General features: G+C 46.0%; 1 pseudogene; it reads left to right on the top strand.

Moving 5' to 3' along the window:
• LOC138666521 (zinc finger protein 268-like) overlaps window positions 1-15,880 on the top strand; it is a 171,996-nt pseudogene that overhangs the window by 76,234 nt on the left and 79,882 nt on the right.

The raw sequence follows: 15,880 nt of genomic DNA, 5'->3' as shown, positions 1-15,880 counted from the left end.
ACTGTGCACCCTAAATTTCTCCTGTCTGTGACCCTGATTTGCTCATTGTCATCTTTTTCTGTCATGGCATTTGTGGATTCAGGCGCTGCTCTGAACTTAATGGACTTAGAATTCGCTAGGCGCTGTGGTTTTTCTTTGCAGCCTTTGCAGAGTCCCATACCTCTGAGGGGTATTGATGCTACACCATTGGCCAAGAATAAACCACAGTATTGGACTCAGCTGACTATGTGCATGGCTCCTGCACATCAGGAAGATTGCCGTTTTCTGGTGTTGCATAATTTACATGATGATGTTGTACTGGGTTTTCCATGGTTACAAGTACACAATCCAGTGCTGGATTGGAAATCAATGTCTGTGACTAGTTGGGGTTGTCAAGGGGTACATAGTGACATTCCACTGATGTCAATTTCCTCTTCCCCCTCTTCTGATGTTCCTGAATTTTTGTCAGATTTCCAGGATGTATTCGATGAGCCCAAGTCCAGTTCCCTTCCTCCACATAGGGACTGTGATTGTGCTATTTACTTGATTCCTGGCTGTAAGTTCACTAAGGGCCGACTTTTCAATCTGTCTGTGCCAGAGCATGCCGCCATGCGGAGCTATGTTAAAGGGAACCTGTCACCCCGTTTTTTCAGATTGAGATAAAAAATACTGTTAAATAGGGCCTGCGCTGTGCGTTACAATAGTGTATGTAGTGTAGGAAAACCGCTTTTAAAGCAGGAAAAAGTTTTGGCTTTCCTTGCTGACACAGCCTCCAGCTTTTTCGCCTCCTCTTCAGAAAGTTCCAAATATAAAAGCAGCGAGTTGTCAGTGGATGCTCCCGGTCAGGAAAAAAAGGAGAGGTAAGTATTTCAACTTTGCAAGTGCTGTGATCCTGAGCAAGCAGGTGGGCCCACTCGTTGGCATTTGGCACTGGCACAGGGCCCCTCATAGTACGGCGGTGTGTTTGACGGCAGGTGGTGCCTCCCACTGCCAGAGACACTTTTGCGTACTATCAGGCGCCCTGTGCCAGTGATGTCGCCAACGAGTATGCCCCCCACCTGAGGAAGGAACCTGCACTTTCATCTGCACCTTCCTCTTTGTCCCCGTGTAAGGTCGTATAGTATGTGGGAAGGGGAACCTGACTTTCAGCAGGGTCAGATTCTGTCTGTGTAGAGTGCAAGGGGAATGTAGTGGTCTGGGTCAATGTACCAGCAGACTCATCTAGCAGTGGCTGGGCAATGGGCAGGATGAGGGGGAAACACAGATATAGGCCCAAATAATAAAGTAGGCTAAATGCAGTTCAAAATTGGTAACAGGACTAAACAGGCGGCATAGCTTTGTTCAGTGGAGGACAACTGTAATTAGTGGTGCAGACACAGCTTGTAGGCCCAAAATAAAAAAGTAGGCTAAAAGCAGTTCAAAATTGGTATCAGTACTAAACAGGCGGCATTGCTTTGTTCAGTGGAGGACAACTGTAATGAGTGGCGCAGACAGTTTGTAGGCCCACAATAAAAAAAAGTAGGCTAAATGCAGTTCAAAATTGGTAACAGGACTAAACAGGCGGCATTGCTTTGTTCAATGGAGGACAACTGTAATGAGTGGCACCGACACAGTTTGTAGGCCCACAATAAAAAAGTAGGCTAAATGCAGTTCAAAATTGGTAACAGGACTAAACAGGCGGCATTGCTTTGTTCAGTGGAGGACAACTGTAATGAGTGACGCAGACACAGTTTGTAGGCCCACAATAAAAAAGTAGGCTAAATGCAGTTCAACATTGGTAACAAGACTAAACAGGCGTTATAGCAAGGTACTGGGGTGGGCTCTTCTGCTGAGTAGCAGACAGTGGTAGTTGGCGCAAAGTATTAACTGGTCTAAATGGAGGCCAGGGCCCCTGTATATTTTAACTATCATCTATCATTTCAACAAATTTGTATTGGCAGTGCCATTGAAGGATTTAACAGCACAGACTACACAGTGGTGGAGCAGGGAGAGGTAAGTATTGCAAGTGGTAGAGCACTGTTCGAGCTGGGGGGGAACACTCTCTCATGGGCGGCGGTACTGGCACAGGGCCCCTCATATTACGACGGTGTGTCTGACATTGGTTGTGCACCACCACCGTCAGAGACACTTCATTGTACTATGAGGGACCCTGTGCCAGTGCCGTCGCCCAAGAGTGGGCGCACCCACCTGTGCAGGCAAACGGCACTCGCACGGGTGCTTGCGCCAGGTGGTGACCACTGCCCTGTGGGGGGAGTCAGCCCATTTAGGGAGGTATAAAAATGGCCTATGGTGGACATTCAGCAGCTGCAAATGGAGGAATTGGAGCAGTCAGTAAGAGGAGGCCAAAAGCAAGACATTTTTCAGGCAAGCTACGTGTCATCAGGAGAAGGTGGGGCAAAATAATTTGAAATCCATGATTGGTTCATTTTAATGAAGGTTAGATCATCAACATTCTGGGTAGCCAGACGTGTCCTTTTTTCGGTCAGTATTGAACCAGCAGCACTGAAGACTATTTCTGATAGCACACTAGAAGCAGGGCAAGCGAGCTCCTGTAATGCATATTCTGCCAATTCAGGCCAGGTGTCTATTTTAGATGCCCAGTAATCAAAGGGGAATGACCTGTGAGGGAGAACATCGATAAGGGAGGAAAAGTAGTTCGTAACCATCCTGGACAAATGCTGTCTCCTGTCACTTTGAATCGATGCAGCAGTACCTGTTGTGTCAGTGGTCATTGCGAAATCACTTCACAACCTGGTCATAAAACCCCTCTGTCCAACGCCAATTCGGATTTGTGCACCTCTAACCCCTCTGCCATGTTTCCCCCTACAGCTCGTGTGAGAACCATCACCGCCGCTGTGTGCTGGGAATGCCTGAACCAAACGGTCTACAAGAGTTGCTTGTTTGGTAGCCAATATTTTCTCAAGGTTCTCATGTGGCATGATATTTTGTAATTTTCCTTTATATCGTGGATCCAGGAGGCAGGCCAACCAGTAATCGTCATCGGTCATCATTTTGATAATGCGAGGGTCCCTTTTTAGGATACGCAAGGCATACTCAATCATGTGGGCCAATGTTCCAGGTGTCAATTCACTGCTTGTGCTGGGTTGAGGAGCACTTTATTGCAAATCAACATCAGTTGTGTCCCGCAAAAACCCTGTACCTGACCTTGCAACGCCACCAGTTTGTATTGCCCCCTGAGAAGCATTCTCCTCTCATAAATATTCATCCCCATCATCCTCCTCCTCTTCGGCCGCCACCTCGTCCAGGAAAGTTCCCTGAGCAGACAATGGCTGACTGTCATCAAGGCTTCCCTCCTCCTCGGATGCAGATGCCAGCTCCTTAATGTGTGTCAAACTTTGCATCAGCAGACGCATTAATGGGATGCTCATGCTTATGATGGCGTCGTCTGCACTTACCAGCCATGTGCATTCCTCAAAACACTGAAGGACTTGACAGAGGTCTTGTAGCTTCAACCATTGCACACGGACAACTCCATGTCTGCCATCCAAGTGCCTGCCCATGTACGTATCCTCCCACAAATTAATTACAACACGCCTCTGTTCGCACAGCCTCTGAACCATGTGCAGTGTGGAGTTCCACCTTGTTGCAATGTCAATTATTATGCGGTGCTGGGGAAGATTCAGCGATCGCTGATAGTTCAGCATACGGCTGAAGTGTACGGGCGACCGGCGGATGTGCGAGCAAAGTCTTCGCACCTTCAGGAGCAGGGCTGGTAACTCCGGATAATTTTTGAGGAAGCACTGCACCACCAGGTTCAAGGTGTGAGCCAGGCAAGGTATGTGTTTCAGTTCTGAAAGGGCTATGGCAGCCATAAAATTCCTTCCGTTCTCACTGACTACCTTGCCTGCCTCAAGATGTACACTGCCCAGCCATGACTGAGTTTGTTGCTGCAAGTACTTGGCCAGTACCTCTGCGTTGTGTCTGTTGTCGCCCAAACACTTCATTTGTAACACAGCCTGCTGACGCTTACCACTAGCTGTTCGATAATGGGACACCCCATGTGCAACACTGGCAGCTGCGGATGGAGTGGTCGTGCGACTGCGCTCTGTGGACAAGCTTTTGCTTCTGGAGGAGGAGGGGTGGCGAACGCCTACAGCCAACTGTTTCCTAGACCATGGGCTGGGCAGAACTGTCCCACTATGGCTGTTCCCTGTGGACCCTGCATCCACCACATTAACCCAGTGCGCCATGATGGACATGTAACGTCCCTGGCCATGCCTACTGGTCCATGCATATGTTGTGAGGTGCACCTTTCCACTGACTGATTGCCTCAGTGCATGGACAATGCAGTCTTTGACATGCTGGTGGAGGGCTGGGATGGTTTTTCTCGCAAAGAAATGCCAACTGGGTATGTCATAGCGTGGTACTGCGTAGGCCATCAGGTCTTTCAAAGCTTCGCTTTCAACCAACCGGTAGGGCATCATCTCTAACGAGATTAGTATAGCAATGTGGGCGTTCAAACCCTGTGTACGCGGATGAGTACTTTCTTTTCCTAACAAGAGTCTCTTGTCAGGTGAGCTGGACTGGAGAGCTGCATATGGTGGAACTAGCGGTGGTGGTGGTGGACATGGCGGATTAAGAGAGGGTTGGTGATAGTATTCTTGATGTTGGTCTACATACAGTGTTTCCTACCAAGTACTTTGTGATTCCCTGACTACTTTGGCCTTGCAACGATACCTCCACATTTGCTGCTGGTGGTGTCCTAGCCGGTGGGCTTACAGTGAAGGAAGCAATGTAGCGTTGCTGACTACCTTCATTCTGAGCAGGTGCACCAACAGTACGGGATGTTTGGTAGTTAGTCCAGGCTTGCAAGTGCATGCTGGTTAAATGTCTAAGCATGCACGTTGTATTTAAATTTTGAAGATTCTTCCCTCTGCTAAAGGTCTTTGAGCATTTCTTAAAGATAACTTTTGACTGATCATTCAAATCTTGGTTAAAAAATTGCCACACTACACTCTTCCTACTATGGAATACCTTTTTAGGCATTGCACGCTGTGCTACTTTCACCGGATGGCCACGCTGTCCTAAAACTGTTTTTGTTTTTGGCAAACGTTTTTGGCCAGATACGGGCCTGCCAGATGACAGCTGTTGCGATGTAGATGGCTGCTGCGGATCATCCTCCGCTTCTAAGCTACTGGCAGCGGCACCCTCTTCCCCCAATGGCTGCCAATCTGGGTCAACTATCACCTCCTCTTCAATGTCATGTGCACCTTCCTCTGTCACCGTGTAAGGTGCTATAGCGTTCGGGACGGGGCACCATAGTCTCAGCAGGGTCAGATTCTGGCTCAGTACACTGCGAGGGCAATGTGGTGATCTGAGTCAATGGAACAACATAATAATCCAGCTGTGGCTGTGCATCAGTGCGCTCCATGTCCGATTCATCTTGTAATGGGCAGTTTCCCTTTCTAACCCAGGCACGGTATGTGTAAAGAGCTCCATGGAGTAACCTGTAGTGTCGCCTGACGCATCCTTCACTTTTGGTTTGGGTGAAGGACACAAGGAAATGTCCAGACGATGACACTGGCTCAACACCTCCAGCCTTAGGTGCTATTGTGCTTTTGCTACTACCACCTAATACACCACCACCATCAGTAACAGCTGGCAACCACCGCCCACGGGCTCTTTCACTAGACTTCCTCATTTTTTGCAAAATCTAACAAAAATAACAACCGTTATATGGTACTGTAAAACAAGGTAGAAGGTGTATATAAACTTGTTGAGAATTTAAATCTCCCTTTTTTTGGGGAGACTGAACCAAAACTCAGGCCCAGTGTATAAAACAACACAATGTAAGTGGCAGAAAGTGGCTGGCTGATATACGACAAACTAACAGGACTGAAGTATATCCACTTTGTGATAATTTGAATCTCACTTTTTTTGGGGGAGACTGAACCAAAACTCAGGCCCAGTGTATATAACAACACAATCTAAGTGGCAGAAAGTGGCTGGAAGATATATGAAAAAATACAAGAACTGTAGTACAATTTCAATCTCCCTACAATGATGTCAGGAAAAGTATGGCAGCAATAAAAAGGACTGCTGCACACAAAAGTGTGGACAAAGAAACAAGATAACTGTGCAGAAAGGAGCAACAGGATTTTTTCTTTAATAGAAGCTGTTGGTTTGCACAGCGTATCACTTCCTATGCTACGATCGGCAGAAGTAAGATGGCGGTCGCGTGCACGCCTCTTTATAGCCCCTGTGACGCCGCAGAAAGCAAGCCAATCACTGTCATGCCCTTCTCTAAGATGGTGGGGACCGAGACCTATGTCATCACGCTGCCCACACTCTGCGTCCTCCTTCATTGGCTGAGAAATGATGCTGAAAGCGTCATACGAAACGCGACTTTTGCGCGCAGATCGCCGACCTCATGGCCGACCCCACACTAGGATCGGGTTTGACGAAAGTCGGCGATTTTTGAATTTGTCCGATCTGTTTCGCTCAACCCTACTCATCAGTACTGGTTTTTCATGTACAGGAATCACTAGGACGTGTGAAGGAGGCCTAAGGAGGAGAAGTTTCCATGTAGCATCTTCATTCCGGATATCACTATACAGGAGCCACACAGTTCACACTGCATACACTGAGGCCCCTGATCATGTGACCCCTGACTCCTCCCCTGCTGTGACCTCATCTCAGGTCCTGTGCACACAGAGTAGCCATATATGTAGTGTGCGGCTCTGCAGGTGCAGGTATGTGGAGAGTCCCCATTACTAGGGGAGGGACATGGGACATTAACCCCTTCAGCACTGAGACACTTTTGGGGTCTCTGTGTGGTGTGAACAGTGACGTAACAGCTGTGGACAGAATGCGGCTTAGCTGGTTCCCAAGTCCACAATTGATCCATTCAGACAACTGCAGGATGAGAGGACAGAAGCCCAGAGAAGTTCTCCCACAATGCTATGATTTCTCTCCTAGTTACATTTCCAAACAGAATTAGAAATGATTCTTTCTCCCCAGTTTCTATTGGACTTAATACATTCCTGATTCCGTAAAGTAATAGAAATACGGCAGAAAACGGAGGAAGAAAGTTCAGAGAAGAAGCTTCATAGAAAGACATTGAAGTTACAGACGCCATTTAACCCTTTGGGAGAAAGTGATTCCAGCACTTTACCGAGCAAATCCCACCAGAACTGTAGCAGGTAAAGACCACAATAACCCCCAGGTGTCTCTTCTAATTGGGGGGGAAACTATCACCTCTAATAATCCAGGGACATTTCTGACAAACACGGAAAAGTGCCCCTTTATGGATGTGGCAGAAAGTCTGTTTAGTCACTTTAGCTTCATAGTATCAGCTCTAATCCAATGGTGAGATTATTATTTATTATAGCGCCATTTATTCCATGGCGCTTTACATGTGAGGAGGGGTATACATAGAAAAACAAGTATAATAATCTTAAACAATACAAGTCACAACTGGTACAGGAGGAGAGAGGACCCTACCCGCGAGGGCTCACAATCTACAAGGGATGGGTGAGGATACAGTAGGTGAGGGGAGAGCTGGTCGTGCAGCGGTTTGGTAGATCGGTGGTTACTGCAGGTTGTAGGCTTGTCGGAAGAGGTGGGTCTTCGGGTTCTTTTTGAAGGTTTCAATGGTAGGCGAGAGTCTGATGTGTTGTGGTAGAGAGTTCCAGAGTAGAGGTGATGTTCAAGAGAAATCTTGTATGCGATTGTAGGAAGAGGAGATAAGAGGGGAGTAAAGAAGGAGATCTTGTGAGGATCGGAGGTTGCGTGCAGGAAAGTACCGGGAGACGAGGTCACAGATGTATGGAGGAGACAGGTTGTGGATGGCTTTGTATGTCACGGTTAGGGTTTTGTACTGGAGTCTCTGGGTAATTGGGAGCCAGTGAAGGGATTGACAGAGGGGAAAGGCCGGGGAATAGCGGGGGGACAGGTGGATTAGTCGGACAGCAGTGTTTAAATTAGATTGACTGGGTGAGAGAGTGTTAGAGGGGAGGCCACAGAGCAGGAGGTTACAGTAGTCGAGGCGGGAGATGATGAGGGCATGGACTAGGGTTTTTGCAGATTCTCGGTTTAGGAATGTACGGATCAGTGAAATATTTTTAAGTTGAAGGCGGCAGGAAGTGGAAAGGGCTTGGATATGTGGTTTGAAGGAGAGATCAATGTCAAAGATTACCCCAAGACAGCGAGCTTGTGGGACTGGGGAGAGTGGGCAGCCGTTTACTGTAATGGATAGGTTGGTTGGGGGGGTCGCATGAGATGGGGGTAAGACGATGAATTTCTTTTTTGTCCATGTTAAGTTTTAGAAATCTAGCAGAGAAGAAGGATGAAATAGCGGACAGACATTGAGGGATTCCAGTTAGTAGGGTGGTGATATCTGGTCCAGATATGTAGATCTGTGTCATCAGCATAGAGATGATACTGAAAACCGTGAGATTCTATAAGCTGTCCCAGGCCACAGTTGTAGATGGAGAAGAGCAGGGGCCCTAGAACTGAAACTTGTGGGACTCTGACAGATAGGGGGCGAGGTGAGGAGGTGGTGTGTGAGTGGGAGACGCTGAATATCCGGTCAGTTAGGTATGACGAGATCCAGGATAGGAAAGATCTCCTCTGCTCTGCACTACTAGCGCTCAGGATCCAGCGCCGTTACTCCCTCCAGGCTTTGTGCCTCTCCTCTGGCGCTTCACCTTCCTTTGTGATCCTGCAGCAGACTGCAGCTCCTATATCCCGTGCTCTGGCTGACGCTCATTCAGGCTCATTAGCTTCCTCATCCAGTCAATGTCTTAGAAACGCTCTGACGAAGGTCCGGTGTGGACCGAAAACGTTTAGCGGTTTTGTTTGTCTGGATGCATCAATAAACTAAGAAGCTTTTCTTCTCAAAAATTGAGTGCCAAGTTTCATTCATCTTTAATATACGGGGTGGACACCCTACTTGAGCACCGCCAACCCTCATATCTACTGAGTGCCGTGTTTCCTTACCGAGATCCAGGATAGGGCCAGGTCTGTGATGCCAAGGGATGAGAGGGTCCGCAGCAACAGGGAATGGTCCACTTTCTAAAAGGCAGAGGACAGGTTCAGGAGGAGGAGGATAGAGTAGTGTCGCTTGCTCTTGGCTTTTAATAGGTCATTGGTGACCTTAGTTAAGGCAGTTTCAGTGGAGTGGTGTGACCGGAGATAGCAATTTACCTTGAAGAGTCTCAAATTGTGGGGTTGTTATAAACATTTTATTTTTGGGGAGTTTTGTGTTGCCTCCTCACAATGGTTTTGTTCCTTTTCCATTGCAAGACAGCTATGAAACACGGAAAGTGAGGAAAAATGTATTGCTCTCATAGTACAGTGCCCCTTTCGTGGCCCCAACAAACAGTATAATGTTCCCCCAGTAGCATCATCCTCCACACACTTTATTATACAGTAGTATAACATGCCCCACACAATAAGCTACCACCCAAACCTCTAGATAATAAATCCTCACTGATTCCGATTCTTAATGCAGTACGGTGGCCCTTTCTTGGTTCCCACACACAGTATAATGTTCTCACAATATCGCCATTCCTCCATACAGTATAATCTTCTCACAGTACTGCCATCCTCCCACACACTGTATAATGTTCCCACAGTACCGCCATCCTCCCCTGATCACAGTATAATGTTCTCACAGTACTGCCATACACCCCACACACTGTATAATGTTCCCATAGTACCGCCATCCCACACCCCCTCTATTATGTTTCCACAATAACTCCGTCCCACCATCCATTTTATAATGCTCTCACAGTACCCCCATCCTCCCCAAATAGTATATTTTCCCACAGTACCGCCATCCCCCGCATACATAAAAATGTTCCCACCAATCCTCTACACTCTGTATAATGACCCTACAGTAGAATCATAGAATGTTAACACCGGAAAAGACCTCCAGGGTCATCGTGTCCAACCCCCTACTCAATTCAGGATTCACTTAACCATCTCAAACAGATGTCTGTCCAGCCTCTGTTTGAAGACTTCCATTGAAGGAGAACTCGCCACCTCTCGTGGCAGCCTGTTACACTCATGGTTTACCCTCACTGTCAAAAAGTTTTTTCTAATATCTAATCTGTATCTTCTACCTTTCCGTTTCATTCCATTACTTCTCATGTTTCCATGTGCAAATGAGAATAAGGATGATCCCTCTACACTTTAACATCGCTTCAGATATTTGTAGACCGCTATTAAAGGGACACTGTCACCTGGATTTGGAGGGAACAATCTTCAGCCATGGAGGCGGGGTTTTTGATTCACCCTTTCCTTACCCGCTGGCTGCATGCTGGCTGTAATATTGGATTGAAGTTCATTCTCTGTCCTCCATAGTACACGCCTGCACAAGGTGCAATCTTGCCTTGCGCAGGCGTGTACTATGGAGGACAGAGAATGAACTTCAATCCAATATTGCAGCCAGCATGCAGCCAGCGGGTAAGGAAAGGGTGAATCAAACACCCGAAAACCCCGCCTCCATGGCTGAAGATTGTTCCCTCCAAATCCAGGTGACAGTGTCCCTTTAAGTCTCCTTTTAGCCTTCTTTTTTTGCACGCAACACTTTCCTATATCCTTTAACTGTTCCTTTTAGGACATAGTTTGCAGCCCGATCACCATCCTGAAAGCTCTTCTCTGAACTTGCTCCAGTTTTTCAATTTTTTTTTTTTTTTTTAAATGTGGTGCCCAGAGCTGGAGCCAGTATTCCAGATGCGGCATGGCTAGGGAGGAGTAGAGGGGATAATTACTTCACGTGATCTAGACTATATGCTTCTCTTAATACATCCTAGAACTGTGTTTGCCTTTTTTGCTGCTGCATCCCACTGTTGACTCATGTGCAGTCTGTGATCTATTAATATTCCCAATTCTTTTTCATTTGTGCTGTTGCTTAGTTCTATTCCTCCCATTCTGTACATGTCATCTTTTTTTCTTGCCCAGATGTAGAATCTTGCATTTCTCCCTGTTAAAGACCATTCTATTAGTCGCTGCCCATTGTTCAAACTCATCTAGATCCTTCTGAATCCTTTCTCTGTCTTCTCTAGCTATCCCTCCTAGCTTTGCATCTGCTGCAAATTTAAGTTTATCTTCAGTTCCCTTATCTAGATGAGTTATAAAAATGTTGAATAACACGGGCCAAGACAGAGCCTTGTGGTACAAAAATTAGGAGGGACCCAGCTTGCCACCGCACCAGGTCAAGCAGGAAGAGCAAGGCAAAGAGCCAAAATTGGCATATCTAACAGATGCGCCTTTTTTGGGCTGGTTGCAGGCTGCTATTTTTAGGCTGGAGAGAGCCAATATCCATGAAGAATTCCAGCCCCCAGCTGCCTGCTTAAGCTTGGCTGGTTATCAAAAATAGGGAAGACCACACACCTTTATTTAAAAAAAAATTATTTAAATAATTTTAAAAAATTGGCATGGGGTCTCCTCTATTCTTGAAAACCAGTCAAGATCAAGCTGACAGCAGAGTGATGCAGTCCACGCTGGTTATCAAAAATAGCAGGGACTACACTTCTTTTTTTTTTCCATTTAAACAGTGCACAGCTGGACAGTACTTAACATGGTTGTGATGGGGATGGAAGTGCAGCCTTTCAACAAGCTTTGTTCACGCTGCAGAACACGAACAGTAACATAGACTTTTGGTGGAAGTCTGCATTCAAGTTCAATGCACGGACACTAGGTGTTCGGTACTAGCCCCAAAGTTTTACTGTTCGGGTTTACCCATCTCTATATAAAAGTACTGCAAATAGCAATATTAAACTCTGCATATAAGCCTGTAATCTTAAACTATTCCTCCACTGAATGCAGGTATCAGTGGTTTTAATACAGAAAGAAAAATATGTAAATCCTGCATTTAGCAGGGTGTTGGACATGATGACCCTTGAGGTCCCTTCATACTTTAACATTCTATGATCCTATGTAGCCCTGAAAAGGACTTTTCTTTTTAATGGTGCAGCAGCGGTGTAGAAGTACTGCAAGAGCAATATTAAACTGCCTATAAGCCTGATCTAAGATAAGCTATCCCTCCTATAACAACTTTCCGTGAAGTGCGAGCATCGCATCACCTTGTCTTATGTAAGACCTGATGATGCAATGCAGGCCAGCCAATCACAGTAATGCCAGTAGCCAACATTTGACATCAAATAACTGCTTTCTTGTTGTTCTTACAAACAAAGTTTTACAAATGCCTCAAATTTCTGTGTGTGAACCAGACATAAGATCTAACGTGATAAAATATTATAGTCTGGGGAAGACAGGAAACCTTCATATAGACGTCCGGTGGGGATGGGGTCAGTGACGGACTCTGGACAAATCTGTTTCTAGAGCCGTAGTAGAAGATGAAGATGTCGTCCTCATCATGAAGTAGTTATTTCTCCTGTCACGTGTAATGAATATCTCCTGCAGTATTGCTAATGCCGATTCCAGTGTCGGTAAATGAGACGAGAATTAGCGTTATGGAAAATGAGTCTATGAGGAACATATTCAGCTGCCGACTCCGAGGAAGAAACTGCTTGTTGTCTGTGGCCTAAACTATATATATATTTATTTGAAAATGTCAGGGAAAAAGCAGATTGTTTTAAAATAATACAAATACCATTGCTGATTGGGTCCCCAGCAGTCTCTGCATTTCCTGCTCAGTCCTAACAAACTTATGATTCCTACAGCTAATCAGATCGGTTGCTGGAGCAGTGAGATGGGAGCATGTGCTTGGCCAGTGATTGGAAGCATGGAGGAGATGTCTCAGTTAGCAATTCAACTTATGTTCCAGTCTATACAAGACTAGAAGATACAACATCTACACTTTCTATTACCTGATATATTTCCCCTTATCGCCTCCAGTAATTACATTATTACACAAATTCTTTGTGATGTTCCATAGGCTCATTGTTTTATCGTCTTACTATTCAGGTCCTTACAATATCGAATCCAATATCGAAGTGGAGATCTTCTATATTAAGAGCATTTTTCTGAATTACCCACCAATGATGGATATGGACAGGGAGAAGATGGTGGAGAGGATATTACACCTCACCCTAGAGATCCTCTTCCGGCTTACTGGAGAGGTGAGAGATTCTGTGATATCACATTGCATCATATCTATGGGAATAACAGATGGACAGAACTGGAGAGGTGAGGACTTTGGAAGTGTCTGTAGTGAGATTTATTAATGTGTCTCTTCATAACCAGGATTACACAGTAATGAAGAAAACCTCTAGTGAGCGCTGTCAGGGCCTAGTATCTGAGGAATGGGAAAACTCCCTGAGCCCAATCACGGGGCCTCCACCTCACCCTCTGATACTTAAGGACATTGATGACCAGAAGATCTTAGATCTCACCTACAACATGATTGAGCTGCTGACTGGAGAGGTGACACTGCTGGGAATGCTGGGACATTATTCAGTAACGCTATGAAGGGATCGGGGAATGACAGTATCATTCTATGTGTCAGGTTCCTATAAGATGTCAGGATGTCGCTGTTTATTTCTCTACGGAGGAGTGGGAGTATTTCGAAAGACACAAAGAAGTGTACAAGGATGTCATGATGGAGGTTCCCCAGCCCTTCTCATCGCCAGGTAATAGAACTAAATACACACGGCCTTTAGTTATCTGTATATATAGAATGAATTCAGTCCCTGTATGTGTTTCCTCCAGATCTATCTAGTAAGATGACAACATCAGGGAGATGTCCTGATCCTCTTCTCGCACAGGACTGTAAACAAGAAGATCCAAATGTTTCTCAGGATAATCAGGTAGATGGAGAGAAGGTGTCATGAGATCTCCCCTATGATGTGTAGATGGCTGTGAAGGTCTTGTTTTATCCACCAGTATTATATTTTTAGACTTGTGTAATGAGAATGATGGAGATGTCAGGATTAGAGATGATCATAAATGTGACTTCCCTTTATCTGTATTTGACTTTTACAATATTTGTTTCAGGGTGAAGATCTGACTCATATTAGTACTACAGAGACATGTGTGAAGGGTGATGAGCGTAGTAAAGAGAAAATTGCTCCAGATAATCGCCAATGTGAGTAGTAACCACTAAATGCATAGAAGTCATAGATTCTTCTCAAGTCACCGGCTGTGGCTGCTTTATCGGTGGTGTAGTCCAGCCATATCACAATCGTATGAACACCATTTTGCCGCTAGGGCATAATATGCTCTTCCATCCGAAAATGTTCAAATTGCTATTTGAAATTATACACACATGCTAGCCACCTTAGGGAGAGACCCAAGTTGGGCTAAATGTAGCGGGATGAAAGAGACCGAAAAGCCCTCTACTTAAAGGAAATACATAGTGGATGCTTTCCTAAAACGGAAAGTACTTGCAAGCAGCATAATACAAAGAATAGCAGGTTTACCCAGAATCCTTTGCAGTAGGCGGAGCTATGCAAATCATCTCTTTCCACCCCAGTCTAATCCACAGCGCTTGGAACCGCCAAGCGTGCAATGCTGCGGATTAGTTTCTAAATTTACACAGCCAACCAATTCCTACCTGTGGACACGTGTTTCGGGCTTTAGGCCCTCATCAGCACAGGGCTGGAATTGGTTGGCTGTATGGAGTGGGGCTCGGTGAGCAAGCGATACACACATGCTAGCCACCTTAGGGAGAGACCCAAGTTGGGCTAAATGTAGCGGGACGAAAGAGACCGAAAAGCCCTCTACTTAAAGGAAATACATAGTGGATGCATTCCTAAAACGTAAATGTAGCCCAACTTGGGTCTCTCCCTAAGGTGGCTAGCATGTGTGTATCGCTTGCTCACCGAGCCCCACTCCATACAGCCAACCAATTCCAGCCCTGTGCTGATTAGGGCCTAAAGCCAAAACACGTGTCCACAGGTAGGAATTGGTTGGCTGTGTAAATTTAGAAACTAATCCGCAGCATTGCACGCTTGGCGGTTCCAAGCGCTGTGGATTAGACTGGGGTGGAAAGAGATGATTTGCATAGCTCCGCCTACTGCAAAGGATTCTGGGTAAACCTGCTATTCTTTGTATTATGCTGCTTGCAAGTACTTTCCGTTTTAGGAATGCATCCACTATGTATTTCCTTTAAGTAGAGGGCTTTTCAGTCTCTTTCGTCCCGCTACATTTAGCCCAACTTGGGTCTCTCCCTAAGGTGGCTAGCATGTGTGTATCGCTTGCTCACCGAGCCCCACTCCATACAGCCAACCAATTCCAGCCCTGTGCTGATGAGGGCCTAAAGCCCGAAACACGTGTCCACAGGTAGGAATTGGTTGGCTGTGTAAATTTAGAAACTAATCCGCAGCATTGCACGCTTGGCGGTTCCAAGCGCTGTGGATTAGACTGGGGTGGAAAGAGATGATTTGCATAGCTCCGCCTACTGCAAAGGATTCTGGGTAAACCTGCTATTCTTTGTATTATGCTGCTTGCAAGTACTTTCCGTTTTAGGAAAGCATCCACTATGTATTTCCTTTAAGTAGAGGGCTTTTCGGTCTCTTTCGTCCTGCTACATTTAGCCCAACTTGGGTCTCTCCCTAAGGTGGCTAGCATGTGTGTATCGCTTGCTCACCGAGCCCCACTCCATACAGCCAACCAATTCCAGCCCTGTGCTGATGAGGGCCTAAAGCCCGAAACACGTGTCCACAGGTAGGAATTGGTTGGCTGTGTAAATTTAGAAACTAATCCGCAGCATTGCACGCTTGGCGGTTCCAAGCGCTGTGGATTAGACTGGGGTGGAAAGAGATGATTTGCATAGCTCCGCCTACTGCAAAGGATTCTGGGTAAACCTGCTATTCTTTGTATTATGCTGCTTGCAAGTACTTTCCGTTTTAGGAAAGCATCCACTATGTATTTCCTTTAAGTAGAGGGCTTTTCGGTCTCTTTCGTCCCGCTACATTTAGCCCAACTTGGGTCTCTCCCTAAGGTGGCTAGCATGTGTGTATCGCTTGCT

The sequence above is a fragment of the Ranitomeya imitator genome, chromosome 2, assembly GCF_032444005.1.
Source record: "Ranitomeya imitator isolate aRanImi1 chromosome 2, aRanImi1.pri, whole genome shotgun sequence".
In the NCBI taxonomy this organism is placed as follows: Eukaryota; Metazoa; Chordata; class Amphibia; order Anura; family Dendrobatidae; genus Ranitomeya; species Ranitomeya imitator.
The sequence above is the reverse complement of the archived record's forward strand: the minus strand, read 5'-3'. Positions and strand labels throughout refer to the sequence as shown.